This window comes from Sinohyriopsis cumingii, chromosome 15 (genome assembly GCF_028554795.1).
Source record: "Sinohyriopsis cumingii isolate HCF-2022 chromosome 15, ASM2855479v2, whole genome shotgun sequence".
NCBI lineage: Eukaryota > Metazoa > Mollusca > Bivalvia > Unionida > Unionidae > Sinohyriopsis > Sinohyriopsis cumingii.
The window spans coordinates 51,797,304-51,821,616 of NC_142975.1; the positions used below are offsets into that span (position 1 = coordinate 51,797,304).

Genomic DNA, 24,313 nt, shown 5'->3' on the forward strand with positions numbered 1-24,313 from the left:
ACAGGTATGGGATGTACATATTGACTTACACTGTCTAGTTTGGATAATGGTATGGACAGGTATGGGATGTACATACTGACTTACACTGTCTAGTTCAGATAATGGTATGGACATGTATTGGATGGACATATTGAATTACACTGTCTAGTTTGGATAATGGTATGGACAAGTATGGGATGTACATATTGACTTACACTGTCTAGTTCGGATAATGGTATGGACATGTATGGCATGTACATATTGACTTACACTGTCTAGTTCAGATAATGGTATGGACATGTATGGGATGTACATATTGACTTACACTGTCTAGTTCAGACAATGGTATGGACAGGTATGGGATGTACATATTGACTTACACTGTCTAGTTCAGACAATGGTATGGACAGGTATGGGATGTACATATTGACTTACACTGTCTAGTTCAGACAATGGTATGGACAGGTATGGGATGTACATATTGACTTACACTGTCTAGTTCAGACAATGGTATGGACAGGTATGGGATGTACATATTGACTTACACTGTCTAGTTCAGACGATGGTATGAACATGTATGGGATGTACATATTGACTTACACTGTCTAGTTCAGACAATGGTATAGACAGGTATGGGATGTACATATTGACTTGCACTGTCTAGTTCAGACAATGGTATGGACAGGTATGGGATGTACATATTGACTTACACTGTCTAGTTTGGATAATGGTATGGACATGTATGGGATTTACATATTGACTTACACTGTCTAGTTCAGACAATGGTATGGACAGGTATGGGATGTACATATTGACTTACACTGTCTAGTTTGGATAATGGTATGGACATGTATGGGATGTACATATTGACTTACACTGTCTAGTTTGGATAATGGTATGGACATGTATGGGATTTACATATTGACTTACACTGTTTAGTTCAGACAATGGTATGGACAGGTATGGGATGTACATACTGACTTACACTGTCTAGTTTGGATAATGGTATGGACAGGTATGGGATGTACATATTGAATTACACTGTCTAGTTTGGATAATGTATGGACATGTATGGGATGTACATATTGACTTACACTGGCTAGTTCAGATAATGGCATGGGCAGGTAAGGGATGTACATATTGACTTACACTGTCTAGTTCAGACAATGGTATGGACAGGTATGGGATGTACATATTGACTTACACTGTCTAGTTTGGATAATGGTATGGACATGTATGGGATGTACATATTGACTTACACTGTCTAGTTTGGATAATGGTATGGACATGTATGGGATTTACATATTGACTTACACTGTCTAGTTCAGACAATGGTATGGACAGGTATGGGATGTACATATTGACTTACACTGTCTAGTTTGGATAATGGTATGGACATGTATGGGATGTACATATTGAATTACACTGTCTAGTTTGGATAATGGTATGGACAGGTATGGGATGTACATATTGAATTACACTGTCTAGTTTGGATAATGGTATGGACAGGTATGGGATGTACATATTGAATTACACTGTCTAGTTCAGACAATGGTATGGACAGGTATGGGATGTACATATTGGATTACACTGTCTAGTTCGGATAATGGTATGGACATGTATGGGATTTACATATTGACTTACACTGTCTAGTTTGGATAATGGTATGGACATGTATGGGATGTACATATTGGATTACACTGTCTAATTTGGATAATGGTATGGACATGTATGGGATTTACATATTGACTTCCACTGTCTAGTTTGGATAGTGGTATGGACATGTATGGGATGTACATATTGGATTACGCTGTCTAGTTTGGATAATGGTATGGACAGGTATGGGATGTACATATTGACTTACACTGTCTAGTTTGGATAATGGTATGGACATGTATGGGATGTACATATTGGATTACGCTGTCTAGTTTGGATAATGGTATGGACATGTATGGGATGTACATATTGGATTACGCTGTCTAGTTCGGATAATGGTATGGACAGGTATGGGATGTACATATTGGATTACACTGTCTAGTTTGGATAACGGCATGGTCAGGTATGGGATGTACATATTGAATTACACTGTCTAGTTTGGATAATGGTATGGACAGGTATGGGATTTACATATTGACTTACACTGGCTAGTTTCGAGAATAGTATGGACAGGTATGGGATGTACATATTGACTTACACTCTCAAGTGCGACAGGTATGGGATGTACATATTGACTTACACTGTCAAGTGCGACAGGTATGGGATGTACATATTGGCTTACACTGACTTACACTGTCTAGTATAATGGTATGGACAGGTAAGGGATGTACATATTGACTTACACAGTCTAACTGGGATAATGGTATGGACAGGTATGGGATGTACATATTAACTTACACTGTCTAGTTTGGATAATGGTATGGACAGGTATGGGATGTACATATTGACTTACCCTGTCTAGTTTGGATAACGGTATGAACAGGTATGGGATGTACATATTGACTTACACTGTCTAGTTCAGATAATGCTATGGACAGGTATGGGATGTACATATTGACTTACACTGTCTAGTTCAGATAATGGTATGGACAGGTATGGGATGTACATATTGACTTACACTGTCAAGTGCGACAGGTATGGGATGTACATATTGACTTACACTGACTTACACTGTCTAGTATAATGGTATGGACAGGTAAGGGATGTACATATTGACTTACACAGTCTAACTGGGATAATGGTATGGACAGGTATGGGATGTACATATTAACTTACACTGTCTAGTTTGGATAACGGTATGGACAGGTATGGGATGTACATATTGACTTACCCTGTCTAGTTTGGATAACCGTGTGAACAGGTATGGGATGTACATATTGACTTACACTGTCTAGTTCGGTTAATGGTATGAACAGGTATGGGATGTACATATTGACTTACACTGTCTAGTTTGGATAATGGTATGGACAGGTATGGGATGTACATATTGACTTACACTGTCTAGTTCAGATAATGGTATGGACAGGTATGGGATGTACATATTGACTTACACTGTCTAGTTTGGATAATGGTATGGACAGGTATGGGATGTACATATTGACTTACACTGTCTAGTTTGGATAATGGTATGGACAGGTATGGGATTTACATATTGACTTACACTGGCTAGTTTCGAGAATAGTATGGACAGGTATGGGATTTACATATTGACTTACACTGTCTAGTTCGGTTAATGGTATGAACAGGTATGGGATGTACATATTGACTTACACTGTCTAGTTCAGACAATGGTATGGACAGGTATGGGATGTACATATTGACTTACACTGTCTAGTTTGGATAATGGTATGGACAGGTATGCGATTTACATATTGACTTACAATGGCTAGTTTCGATAATAGTATGGACAGGTATGGGATGTACATGTTGACTTACACTGTCAAGTTCGACAGGTATGGTATGTACATATTGACTTACATTGTTTAGTATGGTATGGGATGTATATATTGACTTACACTGTCTAGTTTGACAGGTATGGGATGTACATATTGACTTACACCGTCTAGTTTGACAGGTATGGGATGGTCTAGTTTTCAGTCGACTGTTCACATATATAGTTCGTTACTGATGATAGAATACCTATACTGTAGATCCTTGAACACCACCATATGACCAAACGTTTGAATTTTTTCAAAACGATGTCGTCTTAGGGTATGAATAACTATCGACATTTAACTATTAAAAACAACAGCAAAACAACCTAGTGAATCAACACGTTACCATCCACCATTTTTAATTTGACAAAATACTGTAGACCAGTAGCAAACTGCTGCATTAATTTCCGCACAACACTTTACATTTAAAACATCAACAAAAAAAGAAAGAAATAAGTCACCAAGATCAACCAGGACCAGCCACCATTTTCAATTTTTCCCAAAATTTATAATAGTCAAAATCTGACCGTCCACAAATATCAAGCTTATACTGAATCCACTTTCGACAAACCAGGAAATCACTTATTCCTTTAGTACTTCAAATATGAAAATTCATTTGACTGTCAAAGCAAATGAGTTGAGCAAACAATTTCTAACCATAGCTACAATCGTGATAATTCCATATTTACATTATTACCAAATATTACAGAAATTAAAAAAGTACTATGCTCTAATGAAGTTTCAGTCCACTTTACAAAAAAAAAACAAGATTTTGCTGACATTTAATTTATGAAAGTATATCAAAGAAAGCAAAATCAATATATATTTTTACGGTCAATTTTTAAACCAATCCTAAAACTAACATCTTAATGCTCAGCGCAAAGCGAGGTAGCTGTTAGTATTGTTATGTATATTTGATTTATTTTATATTTAATTTTGATTAGTTTGACCTGACTTTTTTTGGTAAACACCTAATGTTAGAACTTTGTATCTTAATGCTGACATAGTTCCTGATCTGGATTCAGATTTAGTAAGGGTTGAAGTAAACAAGTTCTTTTTTTTAAATTTTTTTTTAAGTGTGGGATTTATATGGTGGAATCGAGGCTGTACTGGGATGCGTGACTTTAGATGTAAATAGCTTTTACGATGTTCTCGAAATTCTGCTTTTACCGGTAGGTTGACCCTCATCCGGGCGTCTGTTTTGCGGAGCAGCCAAATTTAATATTGATGATTTGAGACATAAATTCAGTTGAGTTTTTAAACATTTCGACGTCTAGGTGGTATTTTTCTGTTGTGAGCAATTTGAGCTTAATACTTTAATTTGTCTTCAAATTACTTGGATTCTAAGAGATTAATTCTTTTTCATGGGACTATTTAAGTGCTCAATTAGAATTCTTGGACAACGACATTCATTTAAATTTTATTCGGAATTCAAAATTGAATTATTATTTGCTATGGTTCAACAAAGAACTGTAGACACACCAGTTATATACTGGTTAGAGTATACTTTATCGCCTTCAATTTAGGATTTTCGTAGGGACTCGAACTCAGATTAATTAGAAAATTGTATTTTTAGGATTTCTAATTTTTCATTCTTGGACTATTCTTGGATTATTTATGGATTTGATTCTTAAAACCGTAAGTTCTTTTCCTCATTTTTACCTTGTTCTTCTAGGGAGATAATTTATTTGTTAAATTTTGCAAGCTTGTTGTCTCTACTCTTTTCTTGTTGCGTTTATTAGGAGCCTAAACGTAACAAAGAAATTTGGGTTGCTGGTCCTTGAATATATGAATTATGACTAAAATATTTCAGAAAACTTTGCTTTTGAAATTTAAATTTCCCTAGTTTTTGAAATTTTTTAATCACATGTATTATTTTACAATTTTGAAATTTTTAGTGAAATCGGCTAGCTTTTATACATTATCATCAAAGTAGATACAAAAAAATTACGTTATCGAGAAGTGTTTGGACTTTTTGAAAATTGAAGTGCAACTAGAAATGTTGTAATTAGAGGTAATACATGTTCGATTTCAGATTGAATAGTTACAAAAAGAAATAGATATGGACGTAAGACGAATGCAGTTTCAGAAAGAGAAAGAACACATGAAATTTGAGAAAATAAAAGAACAAATGTTATTGCAGAAAAAAGAAAAACAAATGCAGTTACAAATTGCGAAAGAGGACCGAGAGAGACAAGAAAAAGAGAAATAAAAATAATTGAATATACAAGCGGAAGAAAGAGAGAAAGGAAGACAAATGCAGTTACAAAAAGAACAAATTCAGTTAAAGAAAGAACAAATGCATTTACAATCGGATGAAAGACTGAAAGAGAGGGAATATCAGTTTAAAATAATTTAAAAGAAATGGAGCTGTCAAATAAAAAAAACCATTCCCACTTCAGATACAAATTTAAGTTTTGATGTTGCAAAGAATATTAGTTTAGTGCCTCCTTTCAGAGAAAGAGAAGTACATACATATTATCCTCTTTTTAAAACGTTTGTGAAAATTTGAAATCAGCGAGCATTATACTCAGTTATTTCCATGTGTATTCACTGGCAAAGCTAGTGATATTTACCGTTCGTGGTCACTGTCAGTTCACCAATGTGGTCACTATGATACGGTTAAGGAATGCATCTTAAGTGGTTATGAGTTGGTCCCAGAAGCTTATCAGCCAAAATTCAGAAACTATTAAAAGGAACCTAGACAATGTCATGTCGAATTTTGCTAGAGAAAAAGAGCAGCTCTTTGATAGATGGTGCTTAGTCAAGAAAGTTGAACAAGATTATGAAAGTCTCAAACAATTGGTATTATTTGAAGAGTTCAAGAACTGTGTCCATAGTGAAATTAAGACTTATCTTGACGAGCATCAGATTGATACCTTGGAAAATGCTGCTCGAGCTGCTGATGAGTATTCTTTAACTCGTAAAGTTGCTTTTGCAAATAAGACTTACACTCTACAGTCTTCTGGCAGAAAAGTAATGCAGCCTAATACAAACCCTTCTACTCTCAGCCTGGCACAACTTTTAAAAATCAAGCTGGATTAAACATCTTTGTCTCTTCTTACAGGTAACTATTGCAAGAAGAAAGGATGCGTTATTTCTGATTGCTACAAACTGAAAAATAGGCATCAGAGTCAAGGCAGGCCTATTCCAAATGCTCTTATTTCTAAGAGGTCAAGGTCACGGTCATGTATTGAAAGCAATACATTTGTTGGATCTAATTAACTCCAGTCTGATTTTATTAGGGAGAATTATGAACCATTCATATCGATGTGTTCTATATCCCTCTTGGGTGATTAGGCCAATCCTATCCCTATTAAAATTTTAAGGGACACGGGAGCTTCTCAGAGTCTTTTATTGTAAATTACTTTGCCTTTTTCTGAGAATTCTTCTTCTAATGAGAGTGTTGTTGTTGTTTTTCATGGAGTAGAGTGCGGCTTTGTTAATGTTCCTCTCCATTGTATAAATTTGTCATCAGACTTAGTCTCAAGACCCGTGACAGTCGGGTCAGTGTATTCTTTACCCGTTGAGGGCAATCATTTATTGCTAGCAGCGACCTAGCTGAAGACAAGGTTGTGGTTAATCCACTTGTAACTGACAAGCCTTGTTTGGATCAGAAAGTTGATCCTACTGAACGAAAATTCCTTGATTTATACCCAGTTTGTACAGTTACCAGAACTATGGCAATGCAAGCTGTTGAGAATGATGTTGATAAGGAAAGTAATCCTTTAGCTGATACATGTATTGGTCAGGCTTTTGATGAGGTCACTTTCACTCCTTGTTTGGATCAATAAAAGGTATTGATCACAGTGATCCTTTTTTAACTACTCATTCTCTTTATTCTAATCAGGGTGATAATCGACAATCAGTTGTCGTCAAACAGGAAATTATCCTGAGATCACGTTTGTTTCAAAGCGCCATTAGTGAAACTGAAGCCTCTGAAGTACATGTCTGTTATTTCATTAAAAATGGATATCTTATGTGAAAATGGAGACCTCCCGAGGTACCTGCTGGTGACGAGTAGTCAGTGAACTATCAAATTGTACTTCCAAAATCTTACAGACAGGAAATACTTAGTCTGGCCCATGAAACTCCTTTGGCTGGTCATTTAGGGATTAATAAGACTTATCACAAAGTGATGTTTGTAAATACTGTAGATCTTGTCATACTTGTAAAATGGTAGGAAAACCCAATCAGAAGATACCTAGGGCTCATCTGCAACCTATTCTTGCATTTAACTAACAATGTAGCAGAATAATGGTAGATTGTGTTGATCCATTACATAAGACCAAGTTAGGTAACCAATAATGATTGACCATAATGTGTGCGTCAACAAGGTAACCAGAGGCAATTCCTCTGAGTACCATTAATCTAAAATAATAATAAAAGCTTTGATAACGTCTTTTACTCAATTTGGCCTTCCCAAATCTGTCCAGTCTGATCAAGGGTCAAATTTTATGTCTAGAACATTCCAGCCTAGTATGCTTGAATTTAGCATCAAGCAATTCAAGTCAAAAGCGAAACTATGGTTTGACAGAACGACAATGGAGTGAACGTTTGATTCTATAAATAGAGTTCTGTCTATCTTGCTCATTCTTCAAATTTTTCTTTAGATTAGATAGTACGCCTCTCGCACAATTAAGAAGAAACAATTGAGTTAAATTATAATATTAGTGGTCCTGGGATCTAAGTAAATTACAGGAGTACCAGTATATTGACAGAGATAGCCAGGTTAAGCGTGCAATTAATTTACTTGTACCTGTCACTCTCCAGATGTTCCTACCTGAACAAACCAAATTTTCCATCACGTTGAAATTGTAAATTCCAAACCTGTGAAACAACACCCGTACAGGATGAACCATCTCAAACAGGAATACTTGAAAAAAGAACATTATAATATGTTTAACAAACAATAACAACAAAGCATTAAATACATAACAGTATGTGTTCCTAGTAAGAAACAAATTTACCGTATAGTGTCGACAAGATATTGCAACATTTAACCATTGATCATATTAACACTGTAGATAAATACGAAGCTGCCTGTAACAGTTTTGGAAATGCAAGATTGCGTAATTGTATCTGATATAAATTTTAAAAATATGTATCGTATTTACACTTTATCTTTGATATACCACTCATTGTATAATTTGTTTCATTAAAAGGAAACTAGGAAGGAAAGGATATCAGAATATTTGGATAGTTTTATGAGACCATATGTCCACAAATTACTATTATATCTTCAGGACACGACAGATTTACCACATAAAAAGCTAAGCAAGCGAACCATTACTGCCAAATGCATTGCTTGTTTCCTTAGAAGTCACATATTTGTATACTAACATACCGCACAATGAAGGGATACGTGGCAAACTAGAACTGTAGACAATCCACCCACACACTTCCTAGTCCAATTCATGCAGCTTGTCCTATAACTCAATAACTTTGAATTTAAGGAAGCAAACTACCTCCAAATTAATGTAACCGCAATGGGTACAAAGATGGCCCCCTCGTATGCTAATATTTTTATGAGAAAACTAGAGACTCAACTTTTATCATCGGTTGAACTTGCACCATACCAGTGGGTACGATTTATCAATAATATAGAAATGAAGTGTCAACATGGAAGAGAACGTCTGGATGATTTCATATAAAAGGCAAACAGCTTCCATCCCTCAATAAAATTCACGGCAGACGTCTTCAGCTCAGACGACGTCTTCCTGGACACAACTACCATACTGGTAGAAAACAAACTCCATCCAAACATCTGCTCCAAACCAACGGACAAACACCAGTATCGTCTCCCAAGCAGCTGTCATCCAAAACACTGCATTAGGAACATCCCATATAGGCAGGCACTGATGATACGCAGAATTTGCCCCGACGATGAAACATTCCTAAAAAGGTCTGAAAAGGTATCTAAATATTTAATTTACCGAGGTTACGGCAAAGACCTAATTACGGAGGCAGCCTAAATAGCTAACTAACAAACCGTGATGACCCACTAAAATATGGAAAGGAGGAAAAGGATGATAGGATACCATTTATCCTTACCTAACATCCAGACAACCCCAAAGTAGGTAAAATCGTCGGGAAACACTGGCCCATCGTGGAATCGTCAGACGCACTAACTTTAATCATCCCTAACAAACCTGTAGTCGCCTACCAGATACCAAAAACATCAAAGACATCCTAGTCAGGGCGAAGCTAACGCCAGTCACTAATCAAGACCACCTTTGTCAATCTGGCCCCTGTGGCGATAAAAGGGGAAAAACCTGTCAACATATGATAGAGACCAGGACATTTTCTAGCACAGTGACTAGAGAAAAATTAAACATACATGGTCTAAACAAAATGTGCAAAACATAGAATGTCATTTATCTCATCACATGTAAGATATGTAGCATTCAGGATGTCGAAGAAACAAAAGCTACACAGAATGATCAACTTTCATAGATATGATTGGATGACAAAGAAGCTATTCAGAAGCGCGGTCGCAGAACACTTCTCCTCCCCTGACCACACTTTCAGTGATATAACACTTATTGCAATTGTTCACAACCCCCACTGGAGTCCCCAAACCAGGAATGAAAAGGAATCTTACTGGATATGCCGCCTTAAAATATTGAAACCAAGCAGTTTAAACCAAGAAGACTAGAGAAAGACAACCATGCACAAATAAAATTATCTTTTGCAGCCGACACGTTTTCTTTTAAATAATTCTCTAAATTTGCTTAATAGCTTATCACTACTATAACAATGAAATATCCTGGATATAATTTGCGATAACATAAATTTATATAAAATAAAAGATGTCGTTACGGCTCATCAGTTTCTAGGTCAATACAAATATTTTCCAGTATCAGCAACAAGCTGAAATAAACTAGTTAAAACATAAAAAAGTTGAAAGGTTGAATTCCTGTAGAAACAGCCATGTATAGTTTCGCAAACATAACCGTTTTTCCGTTTTGTTTGTCTTGTCTACTTTTTGGATTTGCCTTTGAAAAAGACTCATTAAAGAGTCGAAAGCGCTCAGGTTAACTAGATACTAGTTTTACACTGTTCGTTATGTGTGTGTGTGTGTGTGTGTGTGTGTGTGTTTATCAAGGCTTATTAGCATAGGCGCCGTCTAAAAATGTGTACAAACAGGTTTGCTTAAATCCAGCTGCATTTAAGGTAGACGCTTAACGAAGAACAGTATTTTTCAGTCGCCAATATGAGTGCGAACCAGCTGGAGGAAGAGCTTGATAACTATGATAGCTAAAAATGTATTGTAACAGTAAAGAGTCAGCTATATTCACTACAAAGATATGTATTGTAACAGTAAAGAGTCAGCTATTCTCACTACAAAGATATGTATTGTAACAGTAAAGAGTCAGCTATTCTCACTACAAAGATACAGATGACAGTATGCAGTATAATAAATGAGTTAAGAAATGAAAGAACTGAAACAAACATTGGGACCATAATAAGAAATCGCAGAAAAACGAACGTAACACACGAAAGACAATCAAAACGAGCACAACGAATGCATGGAAAAACAAGTCAATCCTGAAAGACATAAAAAGATAACATAAAGCTGCTTGAAACAATCATCGTCAGAAGAGAACATGGATTATACTATGATGACTTATAAACAGGGCCGGCGCCAGACCCGGCCAGACTATCTGGCGCCCTAGGCAAGGTTAGATTCTGGCGCCCCCCCCCCCCCCGGGAAAATATCAATTTCAAAATTTATAAACAATAATTTTTTTTTTACAAAACTGCGCCCCTGAAATCAGCGCCCTAGGCGGCTGCCTAGTTTGCCTATATGGTAGCGCCGTCCCTGCTTATAAACTATACTGCTGGTCATGTATTTGTTTGATAAAGAAACGAGGAACTGCATTCTTCGAATGACAGTGAGCCTAAGGTTAATCCTGCAGCCTGAGGCAGAGCGACTGAGATTTCAGAATCGGTACACCAATATCAAAGAAGCTTTATTATGAAGTACAAAAACTATCACGAATACGATAGCAATGTTCTTGCTGCAGATCTCCATCGCGCTGGAAAGTTGTAAGTTCATTACTAATTAGCATTTGCAATTTGACAGCGAAACTAAAGGTATACAGTTCAGAAGCATTGTAGGATCTTGCTGTACTGAAAATAAATATCAGTACACGTTTATTATCACACATTTGACAGCGAAACAAAAGGTATAAAGAGCAGAATCATTGTAGGGTTTTGCTGTACTGATAATTAAATGTCGGTACACGTTTATTATCACACATTTGACAGCGAAACAAAAGGTATACAGAGCAGAAGCATTGTAGGCTCGCGCTGCACTCATAATTAAATATCTGGATACGTTTATTATCACATATTTGACAGCAAAACAAAAGGTATCAGAATCATTGTAAGGTCTTGCTGTACTGACAATTAAATATCTGGACCCGATTATTATCACACATTTGACATGGACTGACGTTAATAATTTCTAAAGAAAATGCAAGAAATCGTTTCATGCTCTTCGTGAACAAATAACAGCTGCTGAGCTATCACGTATTTTGCTGAAAGCGATAGAAGCTTGTTACATCATAGTTAAATAATCACAGACATAAATATAATACAATAGAGCTGCAAGCTGCTATAAAGTTTGTTAAAACAAAATTTGACGGACGAATGAATATGCTTAAGGGCACGATAACATGCAGAAATAAAACGTGCCACAGCTTTATACAAATATCATTGGCAAATTATATATATGGTATCCACTACAGTCATAACCTAAAGCTGAGCATCCCATACCAGAGCATCTCAAAATGATAGAGGCCAACTATTGTTATGTATATTTGATTGAATTTATATTTGATTTAATTTAATTGTTTGTTTGTTAGTTTTACATTATTATTTTTATTGCATTACTTGCTATTTTAATGTAATTTTATTTACTGGATTTGATATTTTTTCAGAATTTCAGTTCAGTTTTTCGAAAACCTAATATTAGAATTTTGTATCTAAAGCTGACCTAGTTCCTTGACCTTAATTCATGATTTAAAGTAAACAACTTTTTATTAAAAAAATTATATTCTTTCTTAGTATGGGATTCATAGAGTGAAATCGAGGACGTACTTGGAGTATGTGGCAAATAATATGCAGTAATTATTTCGAAATTCTGGTTTTACCGGAAGGTTGACCTTTATCCGGGCGTCTGTTTTGCGCAGTAGCCAGGTTTAATAGTGATGTATTGAGAAATAATTTCAGTCTTGCGTTAACCATGGAGACGTTCAGGTGTTTTTATGTTGTGACCAGTTTGAGCTGAAATTATATTTTATGGAATTATTAATTCTTTTCCCTGGAATTATTTGTGCTCATAATTAATTCTTGGACAAAGACAGTTATCGAAATTTAGAGAATTCAAACACTGGAATATTATTTTCTGTGGTTCAGTAAAGAACTGTAGACACGTCAGTACGACACTAACCACGAAATACGTCATCACCTTCCATTTCGGATTTCGTCGGGACTCAAACATTTTATTACTATGACTTCTAATTTTTAAATCTTGGATTATTCTTGGATTACTTTTGCATTTGATTTTTAAAACCGTAAGTTCTTTTCCTCATTTTTACCGTGTTCTTCTAGGGAAATAAATTATTTATTAAATTTTACAAAGCTTGTTGTCTTCATTGTTTTCTATTTATTAAATTTTACAAAGCTTGTTGTTTTCATTGTTTTCTATTTATTAAATTTTACAAAGCTTGTTGTCTTCATTGTTTTCTATTTATTAAATTTTACAAAGCTTGTTGTCTTCATTGTTTTCTTGTTACTGTTTATGAGAGTCTATACACGTAACACTAGCGTTTTATCATGTACGTTGAAAATGCATGAGCACCATGCAAATATAATTTTTCTGCTGCAACAGACAATCATCATTCGCTAGCATATCATTATAACATATCATTGTAAAATATAATTATAACATACCTGTTTTGTAAGCAAAATACTTGACTGGAGTAAAAAATACCTGAGGGAAACTTGGCAAATGTGCCCAACCTGTATGAACTAATGCAAAGTAAATTAGATGAGGAATTTCCTTCAAAGCCACAACTTGATCTGCCACAGCCAGATGCTGATTACAAAATTTTAAAAAAAGTCCCAGCTATATTTATATTTAGGTGGCAATAGGTACCCGGATTTTAAAAGCGAACCTACTATAATCTAAAAATATTTCACGATGGGCTCGATTTGTCCTCTTTTTCTTTTTCAGGTGTTCCTAGTGGATGTTTCACTGATTGCGCTTACAAAAGAAGAACTAAATGAGTTTAGACATACAATGGACAAACAAGTGCCATACCATGAAGTACACACCTTTCTTTGCCAGCAATAAGCCACTTCACAATCTGTTCTTGACTAAGTTTCTGAGTTGCTCTGCGTGATACACCTGATGTTCAAAAAAATGAAGTACATCCAGAGGGTGAAATACAGCCAGAAGACGAAATACACCCAAAAGCCAAAACACGACATGAGAGTGAAGAAAGTATTACCAAGAATTATATACAATGAAAGATACCTCAATCACATTAGCAGCCTTCTTGAAAAAGAAAAACCCAAAGAATTTGTGCTATGGTATAGATGTTATCGCAATAGAGATTATTTCTTCAAGAAGATTTTATCAAATATTACAAGCGCCTGCTGTTTTTGTTGAAACCGATTTCGCTAACACACAGTGTTGTAGGTTTTGTTAGCACGGTCTCTTTTCTAAAACCGTTTAATCTGATTATATCAAACCGCATTTAGAAAAGCGGACCCAGAATTTCAAAACAAAATCGCTACGTGCAAGTACGCTTACATCAGGTGCACAAGAATTCTAATCTAAATTTGGACACCGCATTAGCATGGCAGATCTCATTAAAGATTTTAGAATCGTAGACAACATCGTGATCGAACTAGGCCCAGTAAATGTTAGCAAGCATGAAACAATTTATGAAAATATAAAATATCAGCACCCCCTCTTTCAAAGTTAAAGCCTTGGCACTGAAATGATTGATTGCTACTAAACTACATTGAGAAAAATCAATTGTAACATGAATTAAAAATAGGTACCGTCGATACTGATATTGACAAAATCATATAACGACTTCCTGATGCCAAGTTTATTAGAATTTTCTTCTTGTCTGTGTCTGGTAATTTCCTGTTCGATTGCGATCACTACAATAAAAAATCAAAAATGGTCCAGATGTTATTTTGTCGTCTGATAAATTATTTTGAGAGCGTCCTTAAAAATTTTTTATGCGGTATTAATGATCCAATTTCTTGTATCGTACATCTCGCGTCTTCTATATTTTATACTTTAGGGTTGTGCGCGCTTGTACGATGCCATTATTCTGCTTGAGCCTAAGTTATACACTATATACTATTGGCTTTTTTCTTTCTCTAATTCAGATACAGTTTGTCGCAATTTGGTAAGGCACTTTTGATCGTTTTTTATTAGCCTAGTGTCCGATCAATGTTATTTTTCGTCCTTTTAAAATGTCCAAGGCGAGACAGTTAATAGCGATACTTCTTTATCATGTCATTGATGCAATAAAATCCGGATGGTCTTGGTAGCACGTGGTTCTGTAGCATTCCTTATGCAAATCTTTCTTCAAAAACACTGATAGTTCTGCTATAGAAGATCCCTCTCATATCGGCTGTAGTCTTTGTTATAACATATTGTGTGGTCATTTTCCCAGTGAAATCCAAGTTGATCCACCGAGCAATTATGAAAAACCGTGTCGACCAGCATACCACGGGATGCTGTGACTCAGACTTCTAAGCTTGTTTATCATCATATATTATTCTTTTGTGTCAAGAAGTGTTATGAATATCTACAATGTTTGTTTCATTTTGTCCATGATTGTTGATTGTAACAATCATTTGTAAACAACATATTACATAGCTAATGTGTGCACGTGATTGTCGATTATATTGTATGAAAATGATTATTTGTAAACAACGTGTTTCCTTCAATCTGAGATCAGGACATCAGTTTGTAACTTGAAAAAAAATATGATCTACCTGATGTTTGCGATGCGTTCCGGCACATGGAAATTAACGTGGAATAGAAACTATACGAAACGACGAACCAACAAGACGTAATTAAACTATTATTTTTATACTATTTTCAGACTGATTTATTGAATAAAATGTTGTTAAATGAACTCTGGCTTTGACCTTAACTTTGCACATAATACTTTCATTTCATGATGGATTTGTGTGTGCATATCCGAATAAAACCATAGTATAACAACGTCTACCGTAAACATCATTAATTTTCAAATTTACGGGTTTTCAATCACATGAGAATTTAAGATAAAACATTCAAGACTTTTCGTATGCCGAGAAATAATATATCAATTGATTTTCCTGTTAGCTACAGCATCTTTTCTTGAATAAATTGGCATTGTTCACGCACGTTTAGACAAAAATAAAACAACCCCCCAAAAATGATAATTTGTCTATTTTCTTCTGAATGGACGCTGGCGCCTCTCCCACAAAAATGATCCATGAGTGCAGGTACCTTACAATTTAGACCGGATAAAGAATAGAAAAATAATAAAGAAATTAATGACAATGTTTATAAACTTTTCTTTCTGATTTTTCTGAGTTTTCAAGAGTACTATTAATAGTATCTAGAGTATTATACGATAGGCTTATAATAAGAGTATTATACAAAGGCGTACAATTAGAGTATTATACGATAGGCGTATAATAAGAGTATTATACGATAGGCGTATAATAAGAGTATTATACGAAAATCGTATAATAAGAGTATTATACAAAGGCGTACAATTAGAGTATTATACGAAAATCGTATAATAAGAGTATTATACAAAGGCGTACAATTAGAGTATTATACGAAAATCGTATAATAAGAGTATTATACAAAGGCGTACAATTAGAGTATTATACGAAAATCGTATAATAAGAGTATTATACAAAGGCGTACAATTAGAGTATTATACGAAAATCGTATAATAAGAGTATTGTACGAAAGGAGTATAGTAAGAGCTTTTATTTATTTTTTTAAATCGTATAATAAGAGTATTATACGAAAGGCGAGCATATAAGACAAGAAATAATGATTAGAAAGTGCAGAAAAACTCGTCTGTATCATGTACGGATACTCTCTTTTTGCAGTTTTGTTTATTCTCATTTTTAATTCTCTCTCCCTCTCTCTCTCTCTTCGATACTTGCTATTTTTTACTCTGTGCTAGATTTTTAAACCCAATGTCTACTTTTCTTGACTCGATACTCGATTTTCCACAGTACTCCCTTTTCTCTATTTGATACTCACGTTTATACTCCATACTCGCTTTTTCTCAGTTCAGTACGCGTTTTGCTCAATTAGGTAATCGGTACTTAAATAAATGTATACATATGTTGGTTCTGTTGAACCTAATTTTAACCTCAACTACGTTTTGTTGTGACGAATGACGACTGAAAAAAAAAACAAGGTCGCCAAAACGCCCGAACAAATAATCAAAATGAAACGTGTTATTGGTCCAACCGCCACCAACGCCAAAACACAACCCATGAATGGTACACAGCAAACTGATCTGGATCGATTGGAACAGCGCTCGGCAATTTCCGTCAAGGTATTCAATAACCTCTGAAGTAGATGAAAAATGAGAGATAAAATTGATATGTATGGGAGATGTTAAGGCTATACTTAATATCGAGGGATTGGGGTGAAGGTAAGAGGAGACCTAGCTGACCCCTTTTTCTGCCAAATATGACTATATGACTTATTGCCGCTCCATACTTTAATAAAATTGTTCTTTTCCACGTGGTATCCTCAACACCTGAAAATTTGATCAACTGCCCCCGATCGGTTTGTATTAAATCTCTTCACCGTAAATCTCTTCACCGTATTAATTTCATGAAACTTCTCTATAAATCAATGAACTCGATAAAACTGGAACAAAAATCATTAAGAAGTAGAAATATCAACGAGAGAACGGAACAATAATTTCGCTGATAGCAGACTTTAACAGAAACAATGATTCTCCTGTAAAACAAGAGACTGAATTTTATTAATTTGTCGCAACATTTCCGTAAAGCCACATCCCATTCACTGTTATTGCAGCGTACAATGAAAGTTAGATTTAATGTATATCTGGATTATTTATGAGAAGCTGAAACACAATTTGTTCTTCAGTTATTTTAAATTTTACAGCATTTCAGAGTAACTGCATGGTCATCTGTCAGATCTGTTTTGTTAATTTTTATTTTTATTTTTGATACCTGCATTGTGCAGTACGAATATTATTGTACAATCCATCCATCCATCCATCCATCTAACTCTCTATCTATCTATGAGTAAATATGTCAAATCCATTGCTTGTATTAATCCTTTTCACATCCCTGAATTCCCTGGATGTATATATGGCCACGCATATTATTATCCATATATGGGCTGTCACATAAAGGGATGCATACGATGACCTGAACTGCATACACTATAAATAGCCAAGCTGTAATTTGTCGAATAAGTAAGCTATAAATTATTGCATCTAGCCTGTTGCAGCTGTAATTGATGCATTGGAAGTAAACACGGTTGTTGTTGTTGTTTTTTTTATATCTGTAACAACAGCGTGTGTAAATAGCTGCACATACAACTTTCGCTATTGTACTGTTGCACAAAGTATAGGCACTGTTAGTACATAGACTGACTGTGTGTATCAATAGATGGTGAATATGTTAAACGTCGGCCACTTACGTAAACATTGATCCATGAATGTAATTGATGTCAACTGGTTTTCACTGAGACGATTAGACAGGGTTGAATTTCCCGCGGGACATTCTTGTGGAACTATGATGTAAAGAAACGAAAATTTGATCAATATATGTTTTGCACACCAGACAACATTTATTTTGAAAACCTCGAAGGACAGAACCGTTCTGTTGAATGCGTGTGAAAGGGACCCTTGATACTGTAATTCGGATCGATCACGGAATTTCAATTCGCAGTCAAATTAGGGTGGTTATGGACGCTTTGATGTACAAATTAAACATTAGCTGGAACATTTGGAAAACGTTATCTGCACCGTTACATGCACAGTGCGTCGCATACTTCGTCTAGGAAAACATAGCAATGTACAACGTAACCAGCAGAATATGAAACCTGGTGATACAATGTGAGTATTTTTATAATTAAACGTGTTCTGCTATCAAATACATCCATCAATCACTAATGTATTCATTCTCCCAGTCACTCACTCACTCACTCAATCTTTCCATCTGTATGTCCTTTAATCAATGTAACAATCTTTTTATCTTTGTCTGTCTGTATATATATCTGTTTAAGTATCAATCGTCCCAGTACATATCCTTTATGTCGTACGAACCAGTACATACCCTTTATGTCGTACGTGCCAGTACATACCCTGTATGTCGTACGTGCCAGTACATACCCTGTATGTCGTACGTGTTAGTACATATCCTGTATGTCGTACGTGCCAGTACATACCCTGTATGTCGTACGTGCCAGTACATACCCTGTATGTCGTACGTGCCAGTACATACCCTGTGTGTCATACGTGTTAGTATATACCCTGTATGTCGTACGTGTTAGTATATACCCTGTATGTCGTACGTGCCAGTACATACCCTGTATGTCGTACGTGCCAGTATATACCCTGTACGTCGTACATCAGGACATTAACATACTTATTTTCACTTTCCAAAAATCAGCCCCCTTAACCCCACCAGGGCAGTATTACCCAACAGGCACACTAGGCCCTGTGCCAGAGACCTATGAACACCATGTTACTGAAAAGTGAATACACGAAGGATCACTCAAGGCAATGTCGATCGTTTTATGGCCTAGGGCCTACAAGGACCTTAATCCGGACCGGCCTCCTTCCTCTACCCACATGAGACAATGTGTTTTTGTTTGTAATACTTTTTTAATAAAAGAAAAACCAACGAAAAAAGAGTTTATTTAAACTGTGATCTCCTTATTTCATCCACAATCACCGTTATGTTCATTTTCAAAAATTAGAATTATTACCTCGTCACCATTAGAATTGTTTAAAAAATAAAGACCCTATCCTCAAGATACATTTTTAAAAAGTGTCAATTCGGCCACAAAATGCCTAATTTTAAAAAATAATAATAATAAAAAATCAACCAACCAATTAATAACCCCTTGATATTTTCAAATTTAACTTCAATTCCTCATACCTTTTGAAACCACAAATACACATAATTTCCCCGTCCCATACCGCCCACAGATCTAATTGAATATCAGTAGTCAGTCAGTGTCATTTATTCATTGTCAACTCAACAGGTGTCCATCCAAGTTATAACCAGCAACTATCAGTGCTGGCCATTTAAAACTTAATCGTTCTTACCCTAGTCAATCTCATGCAAGGCCCGATATCCGGAATAAAGAAATGTCTAGTGATATTGCCGTATGCATACAGTTAAGTTGCCTACGTTTATTTAAAACAGCATTAGAATAATAATAATAATAATAGCGCCCAATCTTTAGAAGCTCTACGAGTTTCAAACTATTAGATAATACATTTTTTTAAAATATATACAAAGACAAGATTATAAAACAAGCTAAACAATAAAGAAAGAACCCTTCGTCATAATGAAATAAGTTCTGAGTAACCAGATCGTGCTACCTTAATCTTCCTTCAGCGACTCGGGTATATTTTGCTATGTTTATGTCGAAATCGTAAGTTTGTTTTCTGCGATGCTTCCATCGTTGTATCGTGTATTTTTTTACTTTATCGCTTCTTTCTTTCTTCTTCACTGACACAATTTTGATAAAATGACTGAAACATATAATTAATTCCTGAAAATTCTCAAGTATTAAAAATAACTCCAACAATCATAATGGCTGTTTGTGCCATGTTTAACGCTTACATTTTTTAAAATGGTGAACAATTTTGATACCGTCTTCTTTCTGAAAGTTTAAATGAAATTATTATTCTATTCTATTACCTCTGCTAAGCGAAAAATATAAAATATTGCCACTTCTAAATGATACATTAGTACTTCATTTAATATGTATTTTTCATTTAATTTATCGTTATCTTCTGAGTAAGCAAAACTATTATTATTTACTACTAATATAACAAAAGGGCCAAACTTAGCAGAAGATGTAATATTCGTGTTTTAAACAAATTGAATATAGTCCTAATTTCTTTTTTCAGTGAAATTAATAATGTACACTCTCTACTGTTTACAACTTGTATTCCGTCAAACCTAAGGAAGCATAATCTTGTGAAAATATAGAATAACTAAAAATATGTATTTACCACCCTCATATATAAAAAGGTATATACCCCATTATTTTATTTAAACAAAAGTAACAGAATCCTCGTCTATTTGTTGTTTGCGAAAATCATGAAACAGTATAAATCAGATATTATTCCATTTGTAATAGGGGTGCAACGATACGCCCTAAACCGTATTGCGATATATTGTGATGGATCGCTCCGGTGGCTTAGTGGTTAGAGCGTCCGCCTCAGATCCGGGAGGTCGTGGGTTAGATCCCCGGCCGAGTCAAACCAAAGACGTACAAAAACGGTACTAACAGCTGCATCGCTTGGCGCTAAGAGGTTAGTGTTAGGACTGGTCAGCCTGGTGTCAGGATAATGTGACTGGGTGGGACATCATGCTACATGTCTGCAGCATGATGCCCCAGTTCTAGACATCACTATAAACTGCCACACTGCAGACATCGTAGCGATATGACTGAACAACTGTTAAAGCTACGTTAAAAATCCTCCACACACACACACACACACACACACTTAACAGTTAACAGTTAAAGAAAACAATAAAATAGTAACGATATCATTTACAACTTGAAAATATCTCTAAGTGATGTTACCACGTAAGACTTCAAAAGGTAATCAAATGAACATAAAATTAACAAAAAAAATAAAGCAAGTCTACAAATACCTGAAAGCTGTCAAATTATCAGTAAATAAAAATCTCAGTGTGTTTCTAGTTTATCTATGCTTTAATGTAAACTTTACAGGAGCATTGTTTTAAAAGTCTCCGCATACTTAAACTATATTCTTTTAGATTTTTTTAGCAAGACGCTAAATAGGTCATTGCATATTTTTCTGAACGAAAATTGGCATATCGAAAACGTCTGAACTCAAAGCAGCCTTTTGTGCGGTAACAACATCTATACTCAAAGCAGCCTTCTGTGCTGTAACAACGTCTGTACTCAAAGCAGCCTTTTGTGCAGTAACAACGTCTGTACTCAAAGCAGCCTTCTTTGCGGTAACAACGTCTGTACTCAAAGCAGCCTTCTGTGCGGTAACAACGTCTGTACTCAAAGCTGCCTTCTGTGCTGCAACAATGTCTGTACTCAAAGCAGCCTTCTGTACGGTAACAGCGTCCGTACTCAAAGCAGCCTTCTGTACGGTAACAATGTCTGTACTCAAAGCAGCCTTCTGTACGGTAACAACGTCTGTACTCAAAGCAGCCTTCTGTGCTGCAACAATGTCTGTACTCAAAGCAGAGTTATTTGCGGTAACAACGTCTCCTGCTGTAGGTCTGTTAAAGACTATCTCTAAGGGCACGAAGGTAGCAGGAATGCCTAGCCCTTTCCCAGCTAGTTGTGCAAGGAGGGAAACTTGTACAGCTGAGCTTTCCACCATTTCAAACGATCCCCATCCAACATTTTAGGGATTCATTTCTAAACAAGTCAGCCTCATGCTTCACTCTGTCAAGTGTGGATTCAGTCGGCTTGTTCTCCCATACAACTACATTACCCAAAATTTACGCAAGTCCAGTAGAGGAGGGCCACAGGCACTTGATTCCGGGGTAAACTAATGTGTACACTCACCAATTAACACAAGGGAACTAACTCTCACCGGGCACTATCTTACCCCTCGATGACTCCGATCTAATTTTCAAATACTATCTGCGCATTCAGTCACTCATGACGTACACCACTTTAAAAATATACTCCAGACCTTGCATACATTACAATTTATGTAACCGTACTGATTCTGAAGGTCAAATTTTGAGAAAAGTGTATCCGTTGCTTCGTGTATTCCACACACAGACGATAATTCCATGGGTCAACTTTCGGTCTACTGCAGAGTGAATGCGATTTGATCGTGGTTGCCCCAGTGATTGGTTCTTTCATTGAAAGAGACTTTTTCAAACATCGCTTTCAGTCGCTACATCTAGGCGTAACCCGGCAAATATGCAATCGGAATATCCACGGTATTTTCTGTTAAGTCATTTCTCTGTTCCGATCGTTGCATGTTCTGAAGACTATGACATTTTCCGGAAAAATATTTAAGAACATTTCTTGACATGTTAATTACATTAAATTTTTTCTTATCGCTTTCTGAATAGATATATAAGTGATCTCTGGTTGTGCGTGAAGAAAGGCTTTGTTAAAATTGTAGACTTATTTAATTAATAGTTAAGTAATTACCCGATTTCCAACTGACATGTTATCTACATAATGTTAAAGATTGCTTTGTAAACATTTCTCTGTATGTTAAATACTATCAATGTTATACAGGATCTACCCTGTCAAGAAAACTCAAGATTTGACTTGGTTAGAACTTGTATAGTTATTTGTCACTAATTTGCTTACCCAAGCACAAAATTGAATCTCTTATATGATTTACATTGTCAAGAAAAAAAGAGGATTAACTTGGTTTGTTCTCGTGTGGTTATTTGTCACTACTTTGCTTACCCAAACACAAAATTGAATCTTATATAGGATTTACACTGTCAAGAATACAAAATGATTAACTTTGTTAATTTTTGTATAATTATATGTCACTAGTTTACATATCCACACAAAATTTTAATCAAAATGTATACATGTTATGACCTGTAGAGCTAACGGCACTTAACCATCCATATGAGGTAGGTGATTGGATTTGGCTATGTAACAATTTACGCTTTTTAAATGAAAGCTATTTTATTTTGGTAAACTTCACATGTTTAAGCACTGTATGCGTGTTTTGAATGTTAAATGAATAAAGCAAAATTAGAGGGCCACAAAAAAATTTTGTTAGGCCAAAGTGGGACAGGCTAAATATTTGTGGTTAAGGAAATACAAAAGATGTTGTCTGCAGCAGGTAAAATGTCAGTGTAACTGGCACAATATGTACTGCAGCACTGAATGTGAAATGATGCACAGTGCATTCCTGGTCTGGGATTGGTGATGGTAGATATGACAATGATGAACTACGTAGAAAACTTCTCACTGATGAACATTTTGATTCATATAAACAAAATATTTTGAAAGCAGACTGTTTGATAATTGATGAAATTTCTATGCTTTCACTGCAGTGGGGACTTTTTTCAGCTTCCGCCTGTACATGACCCATTGACGTCTGATTCTGGTGAATATTATTTCAAATTCACCATTTTGGGAATTTGGGCATACAATTATCCTTGATGAGGTCATGAGACAAGATAAATTAGATTTCATAAAGATTTCATCATTATTGATGTTTGAAATGGAGAAGTCCATGAAGATACCAAAAACTTGATCTTGAGGCTGCAGAGACCTCTCCCCCCCCCCCCCGGGAGATGACCCAATCAGATTTTGTGGACGGAACTTTGATTGTGAAATATACAATGCATGCAAACTGATGGAAATGGATGGTGTATCAAAGTGTTATCAGTCAATAGACGAGGGTGACAATAATCGGTGCAATAAGATGTGTGTTCCAAAAGTGTACACTTGAAAATTGGCTTCCATTTATGCTAATCAAAAACGTAAGCTCAGCACTACTACATGATTTACATGGAAAGGTTGCGGCAATGAAGGAAGACTCTGTGACAGTTGATTTTGAGAATAATTTAGTTCAGCTGGGAAGACAAACTTTTACTGTTTACAGTACCATAGATAAAAAGATTGTAGCCACAAGGCA

General features: G+C 35.6%; 1 protein-coding gene across 1 annotated transcript in view; it reads left to right on the forward strand.

Moving 5' to 3' along the window:
* The first annotated feature begins 17,950 nt into the window (after positions 1-17,950).
* LOC149781794 (core alpha-(1,3)-fucosyltransferase-like) overlaps positions 17,951-24,313 on the forward strand; it is a 96,618-nt gene continuing 90,255 nt past the window's right edge. The window contains exon 1 of the mRNA XM_089935950.1: positions 17,951-18,568. The gene's annotated coding sequence lies outside the window, so the exon portion shown is untranslated. The remainder of the gene's footprint in view (positions 18,569-24,313) is intronic.